General features: G+C 44.0%; 1 long non-coding RNA gene across 1 annotated transcript in view; it reads right to left on the bottom strand.

Annotated features, from left to right (window-relative positions):
• LOC145507305 (uncharacterized) overlaps positions 1-17,406 on the bottom strand; it is a 140,109-nt gene extending 122,703 nt beyond the window's left edge. The window contains exons 1-2 of the long non-coding RNA XR_014054762.1: positions 17,334-17,406; positions 13,793-13,856 (exon numbers count right to left, since the gene is read on the bottom strand). This is a non-coding gene — a long non-coding RNA (uncharacterized LOC145507305). The remainder of the gene's footprint in view (positions 1-13,792; positions 13,857-17,333) is intronic.
• Positions 17,407-17,690: the final 284 nt, after the last annotated feature.

Genomic DNA, 17,690 nt, shown 5'->3' with positions numbered 1-17,690 from the left:
ATGATTAAATGGGACTTAATGAAAAAATTAAGAAAAATTGCAGTGAAAGGAACACTTCCAAATTCATTCTACAATGCCACCATCACTCTGATAACCAAAACCAGACAAAGACAACAACAACAAAAAAAACTACAGGCCAATATCACTGATGAACAAAGATGAAAAAATCCTCAACAAAATTCTAGCAAACAGAATTCAACAACACATCAAAAAGTTCATACACTATGATCAAGTTGGGTTTACTCCAGGGATGCAAGGATTCTTCAATATATGCAAATCAATCAATCAGTTCAGTCGCTCAGTCGTGACCAACTCTCTGCGACCCCATGAACCGCAGCATGCCAGGCCTCCCTGTCCATCACCAACTCCTGGAGTTTACCCAAACCCATGTCCATCGAGTCGGTGATGCCATCCAACCATCTCATCCTCTGTCGTCCCCTTCTCCTCCTGCCCCCAATCCTTCCCAGCATTAGGGTCTTTTCCAATGAGTCAACTCTTCGCATGAGGTGGCCAAAGTATTGGAGTTTCAGCTTCAACATCAGTCCTTCCAATGAACATCCAGGACTGATCTCCTTTAGGATGGACTGGTTGGATCTTCTTGCAGTACAAGGGACTCTCAAGAGTCTTCTCCAACACCACAGTTCAAAAGCATCAATTCTTTGGCGCTCAGCTTTCTTCACCATCCAACTCTCACATCCATACATGAACACGGGAAAAACCATAACCTTGACTAGACGGACCTTTGTTGGCAGAGTAATGTCTCTACTTTTCAATATGCTGTCTAGGTTGGTCATAACCTTCCTTCCAAGGAGTAAGCGTCTTTTAATTTCATGGCTGTAATCACCATCAGCAGTGATTTTGGAGCCCCAAAAAATAAAGTCTGACACTGTTTCCACTGTTTCCCATCTATTTCCCATGAGGTGATGGGGCCAGATACCATGATCTTAGTTTTCTGAATGTTGAGCTTATGATACACCATATTAACAAATTGAAAGATAAAAACAATATGATAATCTCAATAGATGAAGAAAAAGCCTTTGACAAAACTCAGCACCCACTTATGATCAAAACTCTTCAAAAAATGGGCCTAGAAGAAACCTACCTCAACATAGTAAAGGCCATATATGATAAGCCCACAGCAAACATTATTCTCAGTGGTGAAAAACTGAAAGCATTCCCTCTAAGATCAGGAACAAGACAAGAGTGTCCACTCTCACCACTATTATTAAACATAGTTTTGAAATTCCTAGCTACAGCAATCAGAGAAGAAAAAGAAATGAAAGGAATCCAGATCAGAAAAGAAGAAGTAAAGCTCTCACTATTTGCAGATGACACGACACTATACCTGGAAAACCCTAAAGATACTATCAGAAAATTACTAGAGCTAATCAGTGAATTTATCAAAGTTGCAGGAAATAAAATCAATACACAGAAATCACGTGCATTCCTATATACTAACAATGAAAAATCAGAAAGATAAATTAAGGAATCAATCCCACTCACCATTGCAACAAAAACAATAAAATATCTAGGAATAAATCTACCTAAGGAGACAAAAGAACTGTATACAGAAAATTATAAACTAGTTAAGCTTAAAAGCTTTTGCACAGCAAAGGAAACTGTAAACAAGGTGAAAAGCCAACCCTCAAAATGGGAGAAAATAATAGCAAATGAAACAACAGACAAAGGATTAATTTCCAAAATATACAAGCAGCTCATACAAGTCAATGCCAGAAAAACAAACAACCCAATCAAAAAGTGGGGAAAAGACCTAAAGAGACATTTCTCCAAATAAGACATACAGATGGCTAACAAACACATGAAAAGATGCTCAACATCACTCATTATTAGAGAAATGCAAATCAAAACTACAATACGATATCCCATCACACTGGTCAGAATGGCCATTATCAAAAGGCTACAATAAATGCTGGAGAGGGTATAGAGAAAAGGTAACCCTCTTGCACTGTTGGTGGGAATGTAAACTGATACAGCCACTACGGAAGATGATATTGAGATTACTTAAAAAACTAGGAATAAAGCCAACATATGACCCAGCAATCCCACTCCCAGGCAAATACTTTGAGAAAACCAAAATTGAAGAAGACAGTGTACCCCCGATGTTCATTGCAGCACTATTTACAATAGCTAGAACATGGAAGCAACCTAGATGTCCATCAACAGATGAATGGCTAAAGAAGCTGTGATACACATACACAATGGAATATTACTCAGCCATAAAAAGGAATGCATTTGAGTCTCTTCCGATGAGGTGGGTGAACCTAGAGCGTCTTATACAGAGTGAAGTAAGTCAGAAAGAGAAAGATAAATAGTGTATACTAACGCATATATGTGGAATCTAGAAAGATGGTATTGATGAATTTATTTGCAAGGCAGCAATGGAGAAACAAACATAGAGAACAGACTTATGAACACAGAGAAGAGGGGAGGAGAGGGTGAGACGTATGGAGAGAGTAACATGGAAACTTACATTACCATATGTAAAATAGATAGCTGATGGGAATTTGCTAAATGACTCAGGGAACTCAAACAGGGGCTCTGTATCAAACTAGAGGGGTGGGATGGGAAGGGAGGTGGGAGGGAGGTTCAAGAGGGAGGGGACATATGTATACCTATGGCTGATTCATGTGACTTTTGACAGAAAACAACAAAATTCTGTAAAGTAATTATCTTTCAATTAAAAAATAAACTTTTTAAAAAAAGAAACTATTGACACAAGTGTCTTGATGCAAAACCTGGAGTTGGCATAGCCTTTGCTTAGACAAGTGAAAAAGGTTAAAAAAATATTTACATATCAGATACAAAATTTAGGTTAAATTCACACTTTTTCTGCATATTGTCATCATAAAGTTGAGTTTCCATTTAAGTCTGTTCATAAAAAAAGGCAAAGAACTTTCCTCTAAATATTGACTAGTTTAAGAATTCTAAAGACTTGTCAGCATGAGACCATTAATATCTGTTATAGGAGACAACATGTGTTGAAATGTTTGCTGTAGAAAATTGTTCACTTAAAGTAGCTAAGCTGTGTTTATCAAAGAAGGTTGAATTTTCTCACCAGCCTTGCTATAATTAATCCACCGACAATGACCTCACTGGTCTTGTTATAATTCAACCAGTGAAAAAGACTCGGCAGAGCCTCTTAAAATTAGGAACATGACTGAAGGCATTCCTTCCCTCCCCCCAAAAAAGGGTTATTTTGAAAGTAAAATAAATATGTGGTTCTAACAGATTAACTTCAAAATACCATGCAGAATCTCAATTTTCCACAATAGGGGAATTCTCTTATAAGGAAGCTTATGAGACTCTGCTCGAAGATTTTTCTCCCTCTCTAATACCAACATGTGAGCACATCTTCAGGTCACCGGAGTATATTTCTAGAGGCCCAGCCTCTGCTTATGCCTCCTGCTTCACTCCAAGTCTGAGAAAAATAGAGAACATGAAACTTCTCCTCAAGCCACTAGGCAGAGTCCTCATTACCCTCCCTGGAGCTCAGCCCCTTGGAAAGGTGCTGGAAAGCCAGCAGGCAGGCTGCAGCATTGAGAAACTTCAGGGAAAGTCCAGCCCACAGACTCCTGAGCCAGAGGCCAGTGACCAGGGAAGCAATTTGCTTTTTAAGGCATTTTCTTCCCTCCCCATCAGGATCAGAGGAGTGGTGCTGGCTGTTGCTGAAAGCTTTGGGGGTTAGACACAAACAATAACAGAATGACGGTTAGAAAAGACAAATATAGCATTATTATGCCAGTCATCTCTGAGGGGGAGCCGGCTAGATGGCCCCAGCAGAGCTGCCAGAAAACCACGTGGTGGTATCCATCCAGGCCTCCCAGGCCAGCCCATCCACACGTACCCTAAGAAGTTCTGCTGAAGACACAAAGGAGACTCAAAATGAGGATGGGTTTTGAATGATCAGTTGCTCAACTGAAAATAGTTAAGACTATTCTCAATTTCTGGGCAAGGCTAAATTGAGAACCAGCTAGGTACCAGGAAGGCATCAGATCCTCATGGACTCTCGGATGCTGAAGGACATCAAGACACTCAGTGGGAGCACCCAGCTCCTGATGAACACCTCCAGGGGTAGGGGGAGCAACTTCTTCCTGCTCCCCTCTGCCTTCCCCTCCTTTCTGTGTTTGACCTTTCCAGCTTCACTTTTTCTTCCTCTCCCCCTGCTCCTACCCACCCTTCTCCCCAGCACCCAGCCTGCTGCCTCCCCATCTCCTCTACCTGGAAGAGGTAAAGAGGAATAGGTCCTGGAGTAGGTCCTGGACCTGGAATAGGTCCTCTACCTATTGACCCAAGGCTTCGCAAGTTCACAGAAGGAGTTCCTCACAAACTCAGGAGACAGACCTGCTAGTTAGAGGGGCCAACAACAAGAGGAGCCCCAGGATAGAGCCAGGGGGTCACTTTTCTCAGCCTGTCCTGAGGGGCAGTACTGTACCTCTACCCTGTTGGGAAAGCTACGAGGTACCATGTCGAGAACACAGGCTTTAAGTCAGAGAGACTGAATTTGAGTATTTACTAGCTGTGTGATCCTGGGCAATTCACTCCACTTCCTTCGATCTCAGTTACTTTATCTGTAAAAGTGGGAATAATAATAGCTATCCCAGAGTTGTTGTAAGCATTCAAAGACTTAATGTTGATAAAGTATCTTGCCCATGACTGCTGATCAATAAAGTGAGTCCCATCCCTCTTCCTACTCTCTCCTTCTGTGAGCCAGGAGAGTGGCTTCCTGGTTATTCATGACTTCCTTGGAAAAATAGCACAGGAGACTGTGTCTGGGTCCATCCATGTTACACCCCACACCCTTCCCAGATCAAGGGTAAGTCAGGCCCCAGCTAGGCCAGGTCAGGAGACTGTGGTTAAGGGTCCAGTGCAACTAGATGCTGAGAGCATCCACGTATGAAGGGAACAGAGTTCTGCATGGCTCACATGGTCAGTAAGGTCTCCCAGAGCCTGTTAACAACTGATTTCATTTCACCACCCTTTTTTAGCCCTCAAGCTGCTGATGTTCAGACAGCTGGCTCTAGGGCCACAGGAGGGCCCCTGCGCTGGGTACCGCTGCCCAGAGTCTATCCTGAAATAGGCCTGCTCCTCCAGGCATGAGAGTCAACTATGGCTCCCTTTCCAGAAGAGGTCTTTCCCCTGGCACCCAGGCATGCACACCTCCATATAGTCAGACCACTGGATATTTTCCAAGGCTCTCCCCGGTCCTCCCTGTGTCCTTGAGAAAATATAGGCTGTATATAGAGCCTGGAAAAATCTGTAACTGTGAACTCAAAAGATTTTCTAGAATAAAAGCCACAATAATAACCAGTAATGTTACAGCACTTTGAAGTTTCTGCAGAACTTTTGCCCATTTAAATCCTTTCAAAGAAGGCTAACTGCTGCAACGAATGATGCCAAAATTTCCACGGCTTAACATAATGAAATAATTTCATGTTCTCATCACAGATCAATGCAAGTGGGCAGAAAGGAGGAAAAACTCTATCCCACATAGACATTGGGGATCCAAGCTCCTTTCATCCTGTGGCATTGCCACAGAATCTCCAAATCCTTCACTTTAGTGGTCAGACAGGGGAGGTTTCCATGGGCCAGGCCTGTAGGTGAGGGGCATCAGTTCCACCTACTCTCATTGGCCAGAACTTAGTCACACTGACCACCTAATTCCAAGGGAGGCTGGGTGCTTGGGGGGAAGGAGACAGGATTTGGTGAAGAGCACTGCACTTTCGTTGCTACAAAGCCACAAGACAAAGACCTTTTCCTCAGAGCATAAAGTTAGGTTCGGAATGGTTGACACACTCAAGTAAATGGCAGTGGACATATTACTGTTAGTAAATGTACAGAAGCAAGATTTGAATCCAAGTCTTCTAATTCTAGTTCATTCTTTATCTCATGGAGAATTTCTCCCTCCCCAGTTGCTGAGTAAGTTACTCCGTCTTGAGAAAGACCCAGGTTCTACCCATGCTCCCTCCTCTTCTCCTTAATATTTGAGAAGCCAGAGGGAAACATTACTACACATCTCTTCCCAATCAACCCTTCCACCTTCCACACCATGGAAGTGGGACTGAGCCCTCCTCTAGGGGCTCAGCCATGAAAATAAAGACATCTTGGTACACCTGTATCTTTGGTCCTGAGTAAGGAAATATGGGGGCTTCCCAGATGACTCAGTGGTAAAGAATTTACCTGCCAACAAAGGAGTCGCAGGTTCGATCCCTGGGTCAGGAAGATCCCTTGGAGGTGGAAATGGCAACCCACTCCAGTATTCTGTAGGGAAAAATTCCCTGGACAGAGGAGCCTGGTGGGCTACAGTCCACAGGGTTGCAAAGAGTTGAACACAACTGAGCATCAGAGCACACACGCACACAAGGAAACACAGTCCTTGACTTGGAGGAGTTCACAATCTAATGAGAGAGACAGAAATGCAAGAAACAGCTGCAACTAGACATGATCAGACAAGAACAGAGCTCTCTACAAAGAGCTACAGGAACACAGATGAGCAAGGAATTTATCTTCTCAGGCAGTCAGAGAGCAGTAACATGTGTCCTGAGTTGCGAGTCAGGGAGGCCCCAAAGCCAGAGAGGAGCATGTGAACAGACATGAGCAGGAGAAAGGAAATGCCCAGGGGAGTCTTCCACAGGAGACAGGGAAATCCAATCCCATGTGGCTGCGGAAGGCCCCTCTTACCTTTCTCTTCTGGGGCCCCAGGAAGATGGGTTCATGGTCTGGAGAGAGTTCCAAGATTTTTATGCCATAAGACCCAAGGACAGGGTTTCCATCTAGGTCAAGGTTGTTACCTACCTGTAGTAGAATTAGCTGTTGTTTGCACAACACTCTGCTATTTAGAGGCCCTTTTCACACATTTGCTCCTTTCACTCCTCATTTTGCAGACAAGGAAAACAAGTCTCAGAGATTAGCAGCAGGGCTAGAACTCAAGCCCAGACCCTGTTCTCTAAAACTTAGACATTTCCACTAGGGCTTTTTCAATCATTGGCAGAAAGGAGCATGGTGGGGAGGGGCACTTCAGGAGTCTTTTCCGTGTCCCTATCAGGGTCTTCTTTAAAATGGATAGCAGTAGATAACTTACAGTCCCTTCTTTTTCTTTCCTCTTTTCACACAAGGAGTTGAGAACTAATTCTAAGCATCTGTTCCTAGGGGACCCCAACCTGAGGAATAAAGGGACCTCCCCTGATTCTGGAGAGTTCCTACCTTCCCCACTCCCAGGTCATCTGTAATTCTCTTCAGGAAGCCACCAGAAGACAGAAGAAGTGGCAGAAGCAGAGACAGATGCAGATGACACAGAGAGTGCAATCTTCCCCAGCCTGTGAACCTCACAAGTCCACGTGGGACCCAGAAGGCACTGGGGTAACAGCCACCTTCTCCACAGCATCACCTCACCTTCCTCTACCTCAGCACTAGGCCCTGTTCCATTCTTCCTTTCAACCTAGAATTGGATCAAGAGAGCAAAGACCAAAGATGACATCTGCAGTGAGGTTCTCTGACCTTTCTGTAGGGTGGTCAGAGGGGAGGTGTCCTTTCTGGAACTGACCAGGGTTCCTTATCTCCTGCCAGAGAACAACCAGTAGGAGGGAACACTGGGGCCCAAGAGAACTCAGTGCTCCTCCCAGAAGACCTTGGGGACTGCTAGTTACAAGCTGGGGAATAGATTCTTCCAGAAGTAAGTAGATGCCCCAGAGTAGAGGCTACTCTTCACCTGTTGTTCACTCAAAGGAGCAGACATGTTTTTCAAGTCAAGAAAAGGAGAACATAGTCTACTCAAAGGATCTTTTTCTGATGTATTATATCTGTTCATATGCAAAGCCCTATAAAGATATGCAAATTAAATCACATGGAGTTATGCCTTTATTGAATAGAGAAGAATGTGGTGGCATAGCTGAAGAGGGAGACTTTGCGACAGGGCTCTTCAGAGAGCACTTTGTAAAGGAAAGGATCTGGGACCCTCTTAACTGTATTGTAAAATCCCATCCACGGTGTGCCTCCGTTGTTGCGTTTATCACATTGTATTTTAAAACAATTTCCTATTGTTTTTTGTATGTATCAGGAGTTCTTTGAAGCCAAAGCCTGCATACTATTTATCTTTGAATCCCTGTGTCTGGTGCTAGGCCTTAGAGGAGCCCCATAAATATTTGTTCAGTGATTCATCTGTGAACTGGGAGACTGTAAGTTGTGCCCACCAGGAAGTCAATGATTTCTAAACTTTAAAGTCTGTGTTCTTTCATTTTTCTTATTTACTTAATTTCAAAGCAAAATTTCTTTGAAAAAAAAAAAAAAAACCTCTCTCTGTTGAACCACAGAGAAAGGGATTTGTCCAAGGCTAAGTATAGTGGCAGCAGTGAAAGCAAGATCAAGGTCCATCATAGGGGAGATGAACGCTGCAAAAGAAAAATTGCTGAGCTTCCTGCAAAAACTCTTAAGAAAAACTTAGTTAAGAGAGTGCAACTAAGCCTCAGGCTATAGCAATTCCAAGAGCTATTCAATTCAGTTCAGTTCAGTCTCTTAGTCATCTCCAACTCTTTGAGACCTATGGACTGCAGGACGCCAGGCTTCCCTGTCCATCACCAACTCCCGGAGCTTGCTCAAACTCATGTCCATAGAGTCAATAATGCCATCCAACCATCTCATCCTCTGTCATCCCCTTCTCCTCCTGCCTTCAATCTTTCCCAGCATCAGGGTCTTTTCCAATGAGTCGGTTCTTCGCATCAAGTGGCCAAAGTATTGGAGCTTCAGTCTTTCCAATGAACATTCAGGACTGATTTCCCTTAAGATTGACTGGTTGGATCTCCTTGCAGTTCAAGGGACTCTCAAGAGTCTTCTCCAACACCACAGTTCAAAAGCATCAATTTGTCGGTGCTCAGCTTTCTTCACTGTCCAACTCTCACATCCATACATGACTACTGGGGGAAAAAAAGCTATTCAATATGTAACCAAGAAACCAGTCTGAGAGTGAGAGTCAAGAAAGCAGATGGCTGATCCCAGAAGATCTAGCAATAAAATGCTAAGAAGAATTGCTATTAAAAGAGTCCTTGGAAATTCATCACAGGGATCTTTTATAGGTGCAGCCCATCAGGCTGTGACACCTACCTCCAGGGCATCTCACTGGTGACACAGATAGAGGGAGAGACCATTGTAGCTCCATGTTTGTTACTGCAGGGAGCCCTCAGAAACTCTTTTTGGCATGTGTCTCAAAACTCACCTCTTCACATGTTTGTCCCCTGTTAAATGCAGGGAGAGCTTCCCTGGTGGCTCAGCAGTAAAAAAAATCCAGTGCCTGAGATGCGGGTTCGATCCCCAGGTAGGGAAGATTCCCTGGAAAAGGAAATGGTAACCCACACCAGTATTCTTGCCTGGAAAATCCCATGGACAGAGGAGCTGGCGGGCTATAGTCCATGGGGTCACACAGAGTCAAACACGATTTAGTGACTAAACAAAACAACAAAAAACAGGGAGAGGGACCCCCACACAAGAGGTGATGACCTGAGGAAGTTAAGAAGGATGTTAGCACCATCTGGGAAAATAAGGAACACAGCCAGTTCCCTTTATGTTTGCAGGAATAAACAGATCTTCCTCACTAGGGAGCTCAACGACACACTCATCAAGCACTTTCTGTGTAATAGACATAGTGGAGACAGCCATGTATTAGTTAGCAAGGCTACAGTTGGGTAAGGAACACCCAAACTTCAGTAACTGAAAACATGAGAAGCTGACTTCTTTCTCATGTGACAGCTCAGGAGAATATTCAGGTTTACCCCCATCACGTGGCAGCCTCCAAGGTCACCATGCCATCACCATCTAAGTGGCAAAGGGGGAAGAACTCTCACTCTGTGGGCCTGAATGACACATTCCAATGGGAAGGAGACAGCCTCTCCTAGCTTCCAGGGAGTCCGAGAGAAGCAGGAAGGTGAGAAGCCCCTTCCAGCTGTCCTCACCATCTGCCAGCCGTGCTAATGGACACTCTGTCATGGTGGAGCAACCACCCTCTCCAGGCTGGATCCTGGGCTCAGTCCTCCTCAGCTGCCAGTCATCCCCCCTCACTGCAGTTCCCAAAGCGCCTGCAGATCTGGGGTTCATTGCCCACCCCAAATCACTCTGTCACTTACTTAAGTCAGCATGGATTGATCAATTTCATATTCCACACCAGACCTGCAGTAGTAACTGGGGACACAGTGCTGTATGAACCATGCATGGTTGAGGTCTCCAAGGAACTTACATTCCTCTGTACTGGGGACAAACAAGAAAAAGTCGGCCAATCATTAAACGTATGCTTTCCTAGAACAGTAAGAGTTTTAAAGGAAATAAAACAGAGTCATATGAGTGAAAGGTCTAGGGTCAGAGGGCTACTTTGGATAGAGAGGTCAGAGAAGCCCTGTCTGAGCCCAAAGAGGCAAGGAAGAACAGCCATATGGGTAGCAGGGTAAGTTGTACTGGGCAGAAAGCCCCAAGGCCGTTGTCAGGAATAGGCTTGCCATGCCTGAGGACCTACGGGAAGGTCAGTATGGTTGGTGCCCTGTGGGAAGGTGAATGGCCTGAGCTGAGATCAGAGAGGTCAACGGGGCCATATGACCAAGGATGCGTAATGGCAAGAGGCCATTCGATTACTCAGCAAATGTTTACTGAGCATCCGTGCACCAGGAGACTGAAGATACCACAGCGAAGATGTGGATCCCTACCTTTGTAGAGCCCACACATGCTAGGGGAGACATAAAGCCAACAGACAACTGGACAACATCACACCAGGTAACGGTAAGAGCTCTGGATACAATGGAGCAGTATTCCAGAGTAGATACATGGGGCTACTATCCCAGATGGCGCTAGTGGTAAAGAACTCACCTGCCAATGCAGGAGACATGAGACACGGGTTTGATCCCTGGGTCAGGAAGATCCTCTGGGGGAGGGCATGGTAATCCACTCCAGTATTGCCTGGAGAATCCCATGGACAGAGGAGTCTGGCGGGCTACAGTCCATTGGATCGCAAAGAGTCGGACACGACTGAACAGCTTAATACACACACACAATTGTAGACAGGATGGGAAAGCAGGGCCCCTGGTGCGGGGAGCAGAGATCTGAGCAAGTGAAGGGAGGAACTATGTAAGTGTCGAGGGGCCGGCGTCCAGAGAGCTCTTAGGTTTGCCAGGTAAAGTACAGGACACCCAGTTACTTTAGAAATTCAGATAAATAAATATTGCACAGGGCACACTCATACTAAAAATTAATTATTTTTCATCTGGCACTCAATGTCAACTGGGCATCCTATATCTTTATTCACTAAAGCTGGCAATTATAAGACAGAGGGAACAGAAAGTGTGAAGACCTCAAGGTTGGAGCAAGCTTGGCATGTTCAAAGCACAGCATGGAGGCTCCTGTGAGGTAGATGGGGGGATGTGAGGCTGGAGAGGGAGGCAGAGGCCAGAGTGTGCAGGGCTGCAGGGGCCCCGGTGAGCAGCCCAGATTTTATTCTAAGTGAAATGGGAGACCTTGTTGGATTTTGAGCAGCTGTGTAAAGGGTAGAAAGAGAAGACACAGAGTCGCTACTCTAATCATCCTCCCTCCAGATGGGTCAAACAGAGGAGGTTGAAAATCAAGCTTATCCCAGGTCCCAATGTCCTACTGTACCATACCTGCTGGGGAGCTTGGGGACCCACTACAGATGAGACCATCATTTTATGTGCAGGGATTAGAGCCTCCTCTCTCAACCCCCCTTTCTCCTTCTAATCAGTGGGGGTTAGAGGGTTAATCAGAGTGCCCAGGGTTCAGGTAACCACCACTTCCTTCTCCCTTAAGGAAAAGTGCAGTTAATGCTGCAGCGCACAGACCTGGGGCAGAGTCCTGGACCTACTCCACTGCTTCTGTTAATTCAAAATGGGGGCAAAGATCATCCTGAGAGAAATTTCCAATGGAGAGATCCTTCTCCTCTTTTCCTGACCTGAGTGCTCTTTGTCAAGTCAAGGGTGGCAACAGTGGGAAAGAAGAGGCTGGGTTTCTTTGCATCTGGCCACTGCTACTGATTCTCCCTCCTCTTGTCAGAAGTCCTGTGCGTATAGTCTGGGCTCCCAATGCTTCAGTTGTTGGCGTTAATTGACAGCAAGAGTAAATACAGGCAGATGCCAGCTGTTTCCAGGGTTCTCTGCAAGCTTCTCATGCTCAGCTTGAAAAGGGACATCTTGTGGGATTGATTCTGGACATGTGACTCTATAAGTATCAGGATTCCAGCTGAGAAGGGACAAGGAAAGAGCTGGGACAAGGGGGTTCTTCCCTCAAAGATGTGATGGAAGGAGGTTTCTTTATGATTTCTTAAGAAGCTCTGGACCCCAGTTTCCAACAGCAGCATCTAATTCCAGTTTCAGTGGTTGAATGATCCTCTAGAAAGAGTATTGATTTAGGAATTGATGTGAGAGTCAAAGATCTACCCAGAAGGGGTTCTCCAGTGATTTGTCTCTGTCTTTGACTTTGTCCTATAAAACATCTACTTCATCAGCTTGAATAGAAACACACCATTAAAGTTTACAGTTGAACCCAAAACTAGGGGTTGGTGTGAGGTAGGGAAAAACTCCGGAGCCAGCCAGATAACCTTGGGCAATTTGCTTAACCACACTGAGCTGTAGTTTTCACATATGTAAGATGATGTAATAAATCCTGCATCTTTAGTTTGTTCTGAGGATTAACTGAAATGCCCTATGCAAAGCACCTCTCCCAATGTCTGGCGCAAAGGGCACAATAAATAGTAGTAATTTCCTTCCCTTAGTTATGTCATCTGCAAAATGAGGACTATAAAGGAATAAATGTCATTAAATGTGAAACCCAATTGACTCTGGAAAGGAAAACTTAGCTGTTGCATAGCTACCACACTTTAGACCAGAATCAAGTAAATAAACATTAATAAACCATGCAATTAAAAACTAATAACAGCACAGAGAATCCAAACTTGATAACAATTCCAATGAAAAAGACCCAAGAATTTTAATTAGCCACAAGCTCAGGTTGAAGCAAGAGTAGGATATAGTTACCATGAGAAGCTTATGCAATTGTAGATTACATAATGATAATAATTAACATATATTGAAATTTACTGTGTCCCAAGTGACACTCTAAGTATTGTATTTTACTCATTTAATGTCACCAATGATCCTATTAGCTGCTACTTCTATCACCAATTTATAAATGACAAAACTGAAGCAGAGAGAAGTTAAGTAAATTGCCTGTGGTCGCAGAGCTTATTACTAGCAGAGCTGGGGTAGAAATAGCAGAGCTGTGCACACTACAGACCACATCTGGAGTTACTAGGTTAGTTCTGAGTACCATGTCAGTTACAGCCACATTGTCCCTAACCAGATGCCACCTCAGCCTTCAACTGTTCTATGTCAATCGGTTAGGAGGGAGAGGTTAGGGATGGCATAGCTTAGAATTAAGTCACTCACATAGACCCAGGCTCTAAAGGCCAAGCCATGACATCAAGATGTTCACATTGCCCTTCAGATCATCTTACTGCTTATCAGGCAAGGGACCCTGTGCTTCATGGAAGGGCCTTGAGGTCTTGCCCCTGAATTGTCACATCTCTTTCCCCTCTCTTCTCTCTCAGTCCATTTGACTGAGCCTCGTAAGTTGATGCTACCTGCCAATTAAAAATGATGGTACCAGAAAATGAGGCAAGCTAGATATTTCTTTGAAGTCTCATACTATCTAAAAATTCATGCAAATTTTACACTCTCTTTCATACTATTTCTAGGTTTGTTTTAATATAAAATTAATATTTTAGGCAACTTACCACTGAGTAAAATTAATGCTCTGAAGTGATGAACCACAGTTTTCATAGAACCCCTGGCACTCTGCTGAAAAAAATTGGAAATGTTAGTCACTCAGTCATGTCCAACTCTTTGCCACCCCATGGACTGTAGCCCACCAGGCTCCTCTGTCCATGAGATTTTCCAGTCTAGAATACTGGAGTGGGTAGTCGTTCCCTTCTCCAAGGGATCTTCCTAACTCAGGGATCAAACCCAGGTCTCCTGCATTGCAGCCAGATTTTTTACTGTTTACCACTGAGTACTTCCCTGGTGGCTCAGACAGTAAAGCGTCTGTCTACAATGCGGGAGACCTGGGTTCGATCCCTGGGTCAGGAAGATTCCCTGGAGAAGGAAATGGCAACCCACTCCAGTACTCTTGCCTAGAAAATCCCATGGACGGAGGAGCTTGGTGCAGGCTACTGTCCGTGGGGTTGCAAAGAGTCAGGCACAACTGAGCGACTTCACTTCACTTCACTCACTGAGTAAAACTGATGCTCTGGCGTGATGAATCAGTTTTCATAGAACTCCTGGCACACTGTTTCATGTCCCCAATTTGAAAAATTCAGACATGCAGACACTTCATAACAAGGAAAGATGTTCAGGGTGTATCAAAGGTGATAAGAGATTACTACACAGTATGCACAGTATGATTCTATTTTTGTATCCCCTCTGGCAGGCTAACTGTAGTCTAAAATGTTACCTCTGTGTTGTAAGAATATAGGTGATTTTTATCTTGCTTTTTTGCTCCTTACATAATTTTTCTATAATAAGCAGATGTATTATCTGTGGGCGTGGAGTATGGGGTTTTGTGGTGGTTTTTTGTTTTTTCAAGGCAAGGGGGTAATCAGTTCATCTTTTTAAGATTTAAGAGTTTATGATTCCCTGCATGTTTCAGACAGTTGCTTCAGCAAGCTGTACCTTTCAGACCCTGAGATCTTTGCCTTCTGAAGCAGGGGAGCCAAGTAGAACAAAACACCATACACACAAGCTTAACCAGACATCTTCCCTGGGGCCTCACCTTGTTCTTTGTTAATTTTACCAGCAGCAATCTTGAATATCTAGGATGCTCACACAAGTCCCTCTCACCTTTGAAGTTTGTTGTGGGGCACCCCAGTGGTCAACAGTGGTCAATCCCAACTCTGCTTCATCTTACAGCAAAATGTTTCTGTGTCCTGCCCACATCTCCCAACAACCAGCTCCAGCCTTCTCACCTCCAGCCTTAATGCTGCTGGCTCACAACTCACTGCATGTTTGGAACCTGTGACTCAGCTCTCAGCATCTTCCCCGAAGGTTGCCCCACTGCAAGTTCAGTTTCCGAGTCTTCAGTCTCTACTTTGTACTAAGCTCCCCTTCCTATCTCATTCATAATGTCATTAATCATGATTAACTATTTGTTACACAATTATTATGTGGCAAGTGCATAATGGATATCCATTTATATCTGTTATCTTTTAAATCTCATTTGTTGCTGCTGTTCAGTCCCTAAGTCGTGTCTGTCTCTTTGCAACCCCAAGGACTACAACATGCTTAGCATGTGAAATGAGCACAATTGTATGGTAGCTTGAACATTCTTTGGCATTGCCCTTCTTTGGGACTGGAATGAAAACTGATCTTTTCCAGTCCTGTGGCCACTGCTGAGCTTTCCATATTTGCTGACCTATTGAGCGCAGCACTTTAACAGCATCATATTTTAGGATTTTAAATAGCTCAGCTGGAACTCCATCACCTCCGCTAGCTTTATTACTAGTAATGCTTCCTAAGGCCCACTTGATGTCACACTCCAAGATGTCTGGCTCCAGGTGAGTGACCATACCATCATGGTTATCTGGGTCATTAAAACCTCTTTTATATAGTTCTTCTGTATATTCTTGCCACCTCTTCTTAATCTCTTCTGCTTCACTTAGGTCCTTATCATTTCTATCCTTTACCATGCCCATCCTTGCATGAAATGTTCCCTTAATAGCTCCAGTTTTCTTGAAGAGATCTCTAATCTGTCCCGTTCTATTGCTTTCCTCTATTTGTTTGTATTGTTCATTTAGGAAGGCCTTCTAATCTCTCCTTGCTGTTCTCTGGAACTCTGCATTCAGTTGAGTATATCTTGCCCTTTCTCCTTTGGCTTTCACTTATTTTCTTTCCTCAGCTGTGTAAAGCCTCCTCAGACAACCACTTTGCCTTCTTGCATTTCTTTTTCTTTGTGATGGGTTTGGTCACTGCTTCCTATACAATGTTACAAACGTCTGTAACGTCATAGTTCTTCCAGCACTCTGTCGACCAGATCTAATCCCTTCAATCTATTCATCACCTCCATTGTATAATTATAAGGGATTTGATTTAAGTTCTACCTGAATGGCCTAGTGGTTTTCCCTACTTTCTTCGATTTAAGACTGAATTTTGCAATAAGGTGCTCATGATCTGAGCCACAGTCATCTTGTTTTTGCTGATTGTATTGAGCTTCTCCATCTTCGGCTACAAAGAACATAGTCAATCTGATTTCAGTATTGACTATCTGGTGATGTCCCCTAAGGTATATTTCACAGTTCTTACATCACAGGTAAAGAAACTGAGACTCAGGGTGCTTGAGTAAATTTTAAGATCACCATTCTGATTATTGTCAATAATATCATCTCTGAGCTTAGTGTCTTAAAACAACAGCTTTATTCTGGGTGCTTACTGGGCTCATCTGGATGGTTCTTGGGGCTGTAGTCAGATGGCAGCCGGGGAGGCAGCCATTTCAAAGGATTTCCTCACTACATGTATGTGGCTGATGCTGGCTATAGGCTGAGACTTCAGCTGGAATATCAGTCAAACACTCACACTTGGCCTCTCCATATGGTCTTTCACTTAGGTCAGTTTAGGCTTTTTGACAAAATGGAAAATTCCAAACAGAACAAGATGGAAGTGCATGGTATTTTTATGACTTCACCTCACACAGCGTCACTTCTGTCACCTTTCATTGGTCATGGCAGTCATGAAGTTCTGCCCAGGTTCAAGGGGAGGGAACACAGACCCCACTGCTTGACAAGAAGAGTGTCACCACACTGCAAGAACATGTGGGATGGGATACATAGTGTCAACCATCTTTGGAAATTGTGGTCTGCCACAATTACACAGCTAGTAAATTGGGTAGAGTCAGTATTTGAACCCAGCTCAGCCTACACGCAAAGCCTGTGCTCATAAACAATGACAGTACGCTGCCGAGAGAGAGTCAAAATGCCTCAAGCTCTGAGTCTGGGATGCAGAGTACAACACATCATGAAGACATTAACCAACAGGGTGTCCAGAAGAGGGAAGCCAAGATGCTGAAATGCCCAGAAACAGTGACATATGATTTAACAAAGACTTGAGGAGATTTGGCCTGAAGAACATGAAACTTAAAAGTGACATGATAGCTTTCTCAAATTCACTGAAGACGAACATGTGGAGGAAGGAAGACAGATTGTGTCTTGCCTTCTCCAGTGAAGGAGGAGACAGGGAGGCAGAATCCAGTTCAGTGCAGACAACAGAGCGCTGGCTTTGGAAACTTACTGGTTTGGTGAGCAAAGCAGGGTTACCTGCTGGCTGTACCTCTTAGGTAAATCACTTATCTTCTCTAGGCCTCATTTTCCACATCTGTAAAATGGAAGTAATAAAACCTATCTTACCGGGTTGCTGTAAAAGTTAAAGATGATATATGTAAAGTAACCTGACATACAGTAATTACTCAGTAAATAATAGCTGCTATTTTTATTATTGTTGTCATTGTTATTCATTAGAGCTCTTCAACAATGAGATTGGCTGCCTTGCAAAACACAAGGTCCCTGAAAGGATTTTTATACTTGGTAACCTGGACTATCTGGATGAAATGTTGGACTAAAAGCAAGGAAGCTCTGGACCTTTGCCCAC

Source organism: Giraffa tippelskirchi, chromosome 5, assembly GCF_054371585.1.
Source record: "Giraffa tippelskirchi isolate mGirTip1 chromosome 5, T2T-mGirTip1v1.2.pri, whole genome shotgun sequence".
Taxonomy (NCBI): Eukaryota; Metazoa; Chordata; class Mammalia; order Artiodactyla; family Giraffidae; genus Giraffa; species Giraffa tippelskirchi.
Note: the sequence above shows the minus strand (reverse complement) of the source record. Positions and strands in the feature narration are given on the sequence as shown.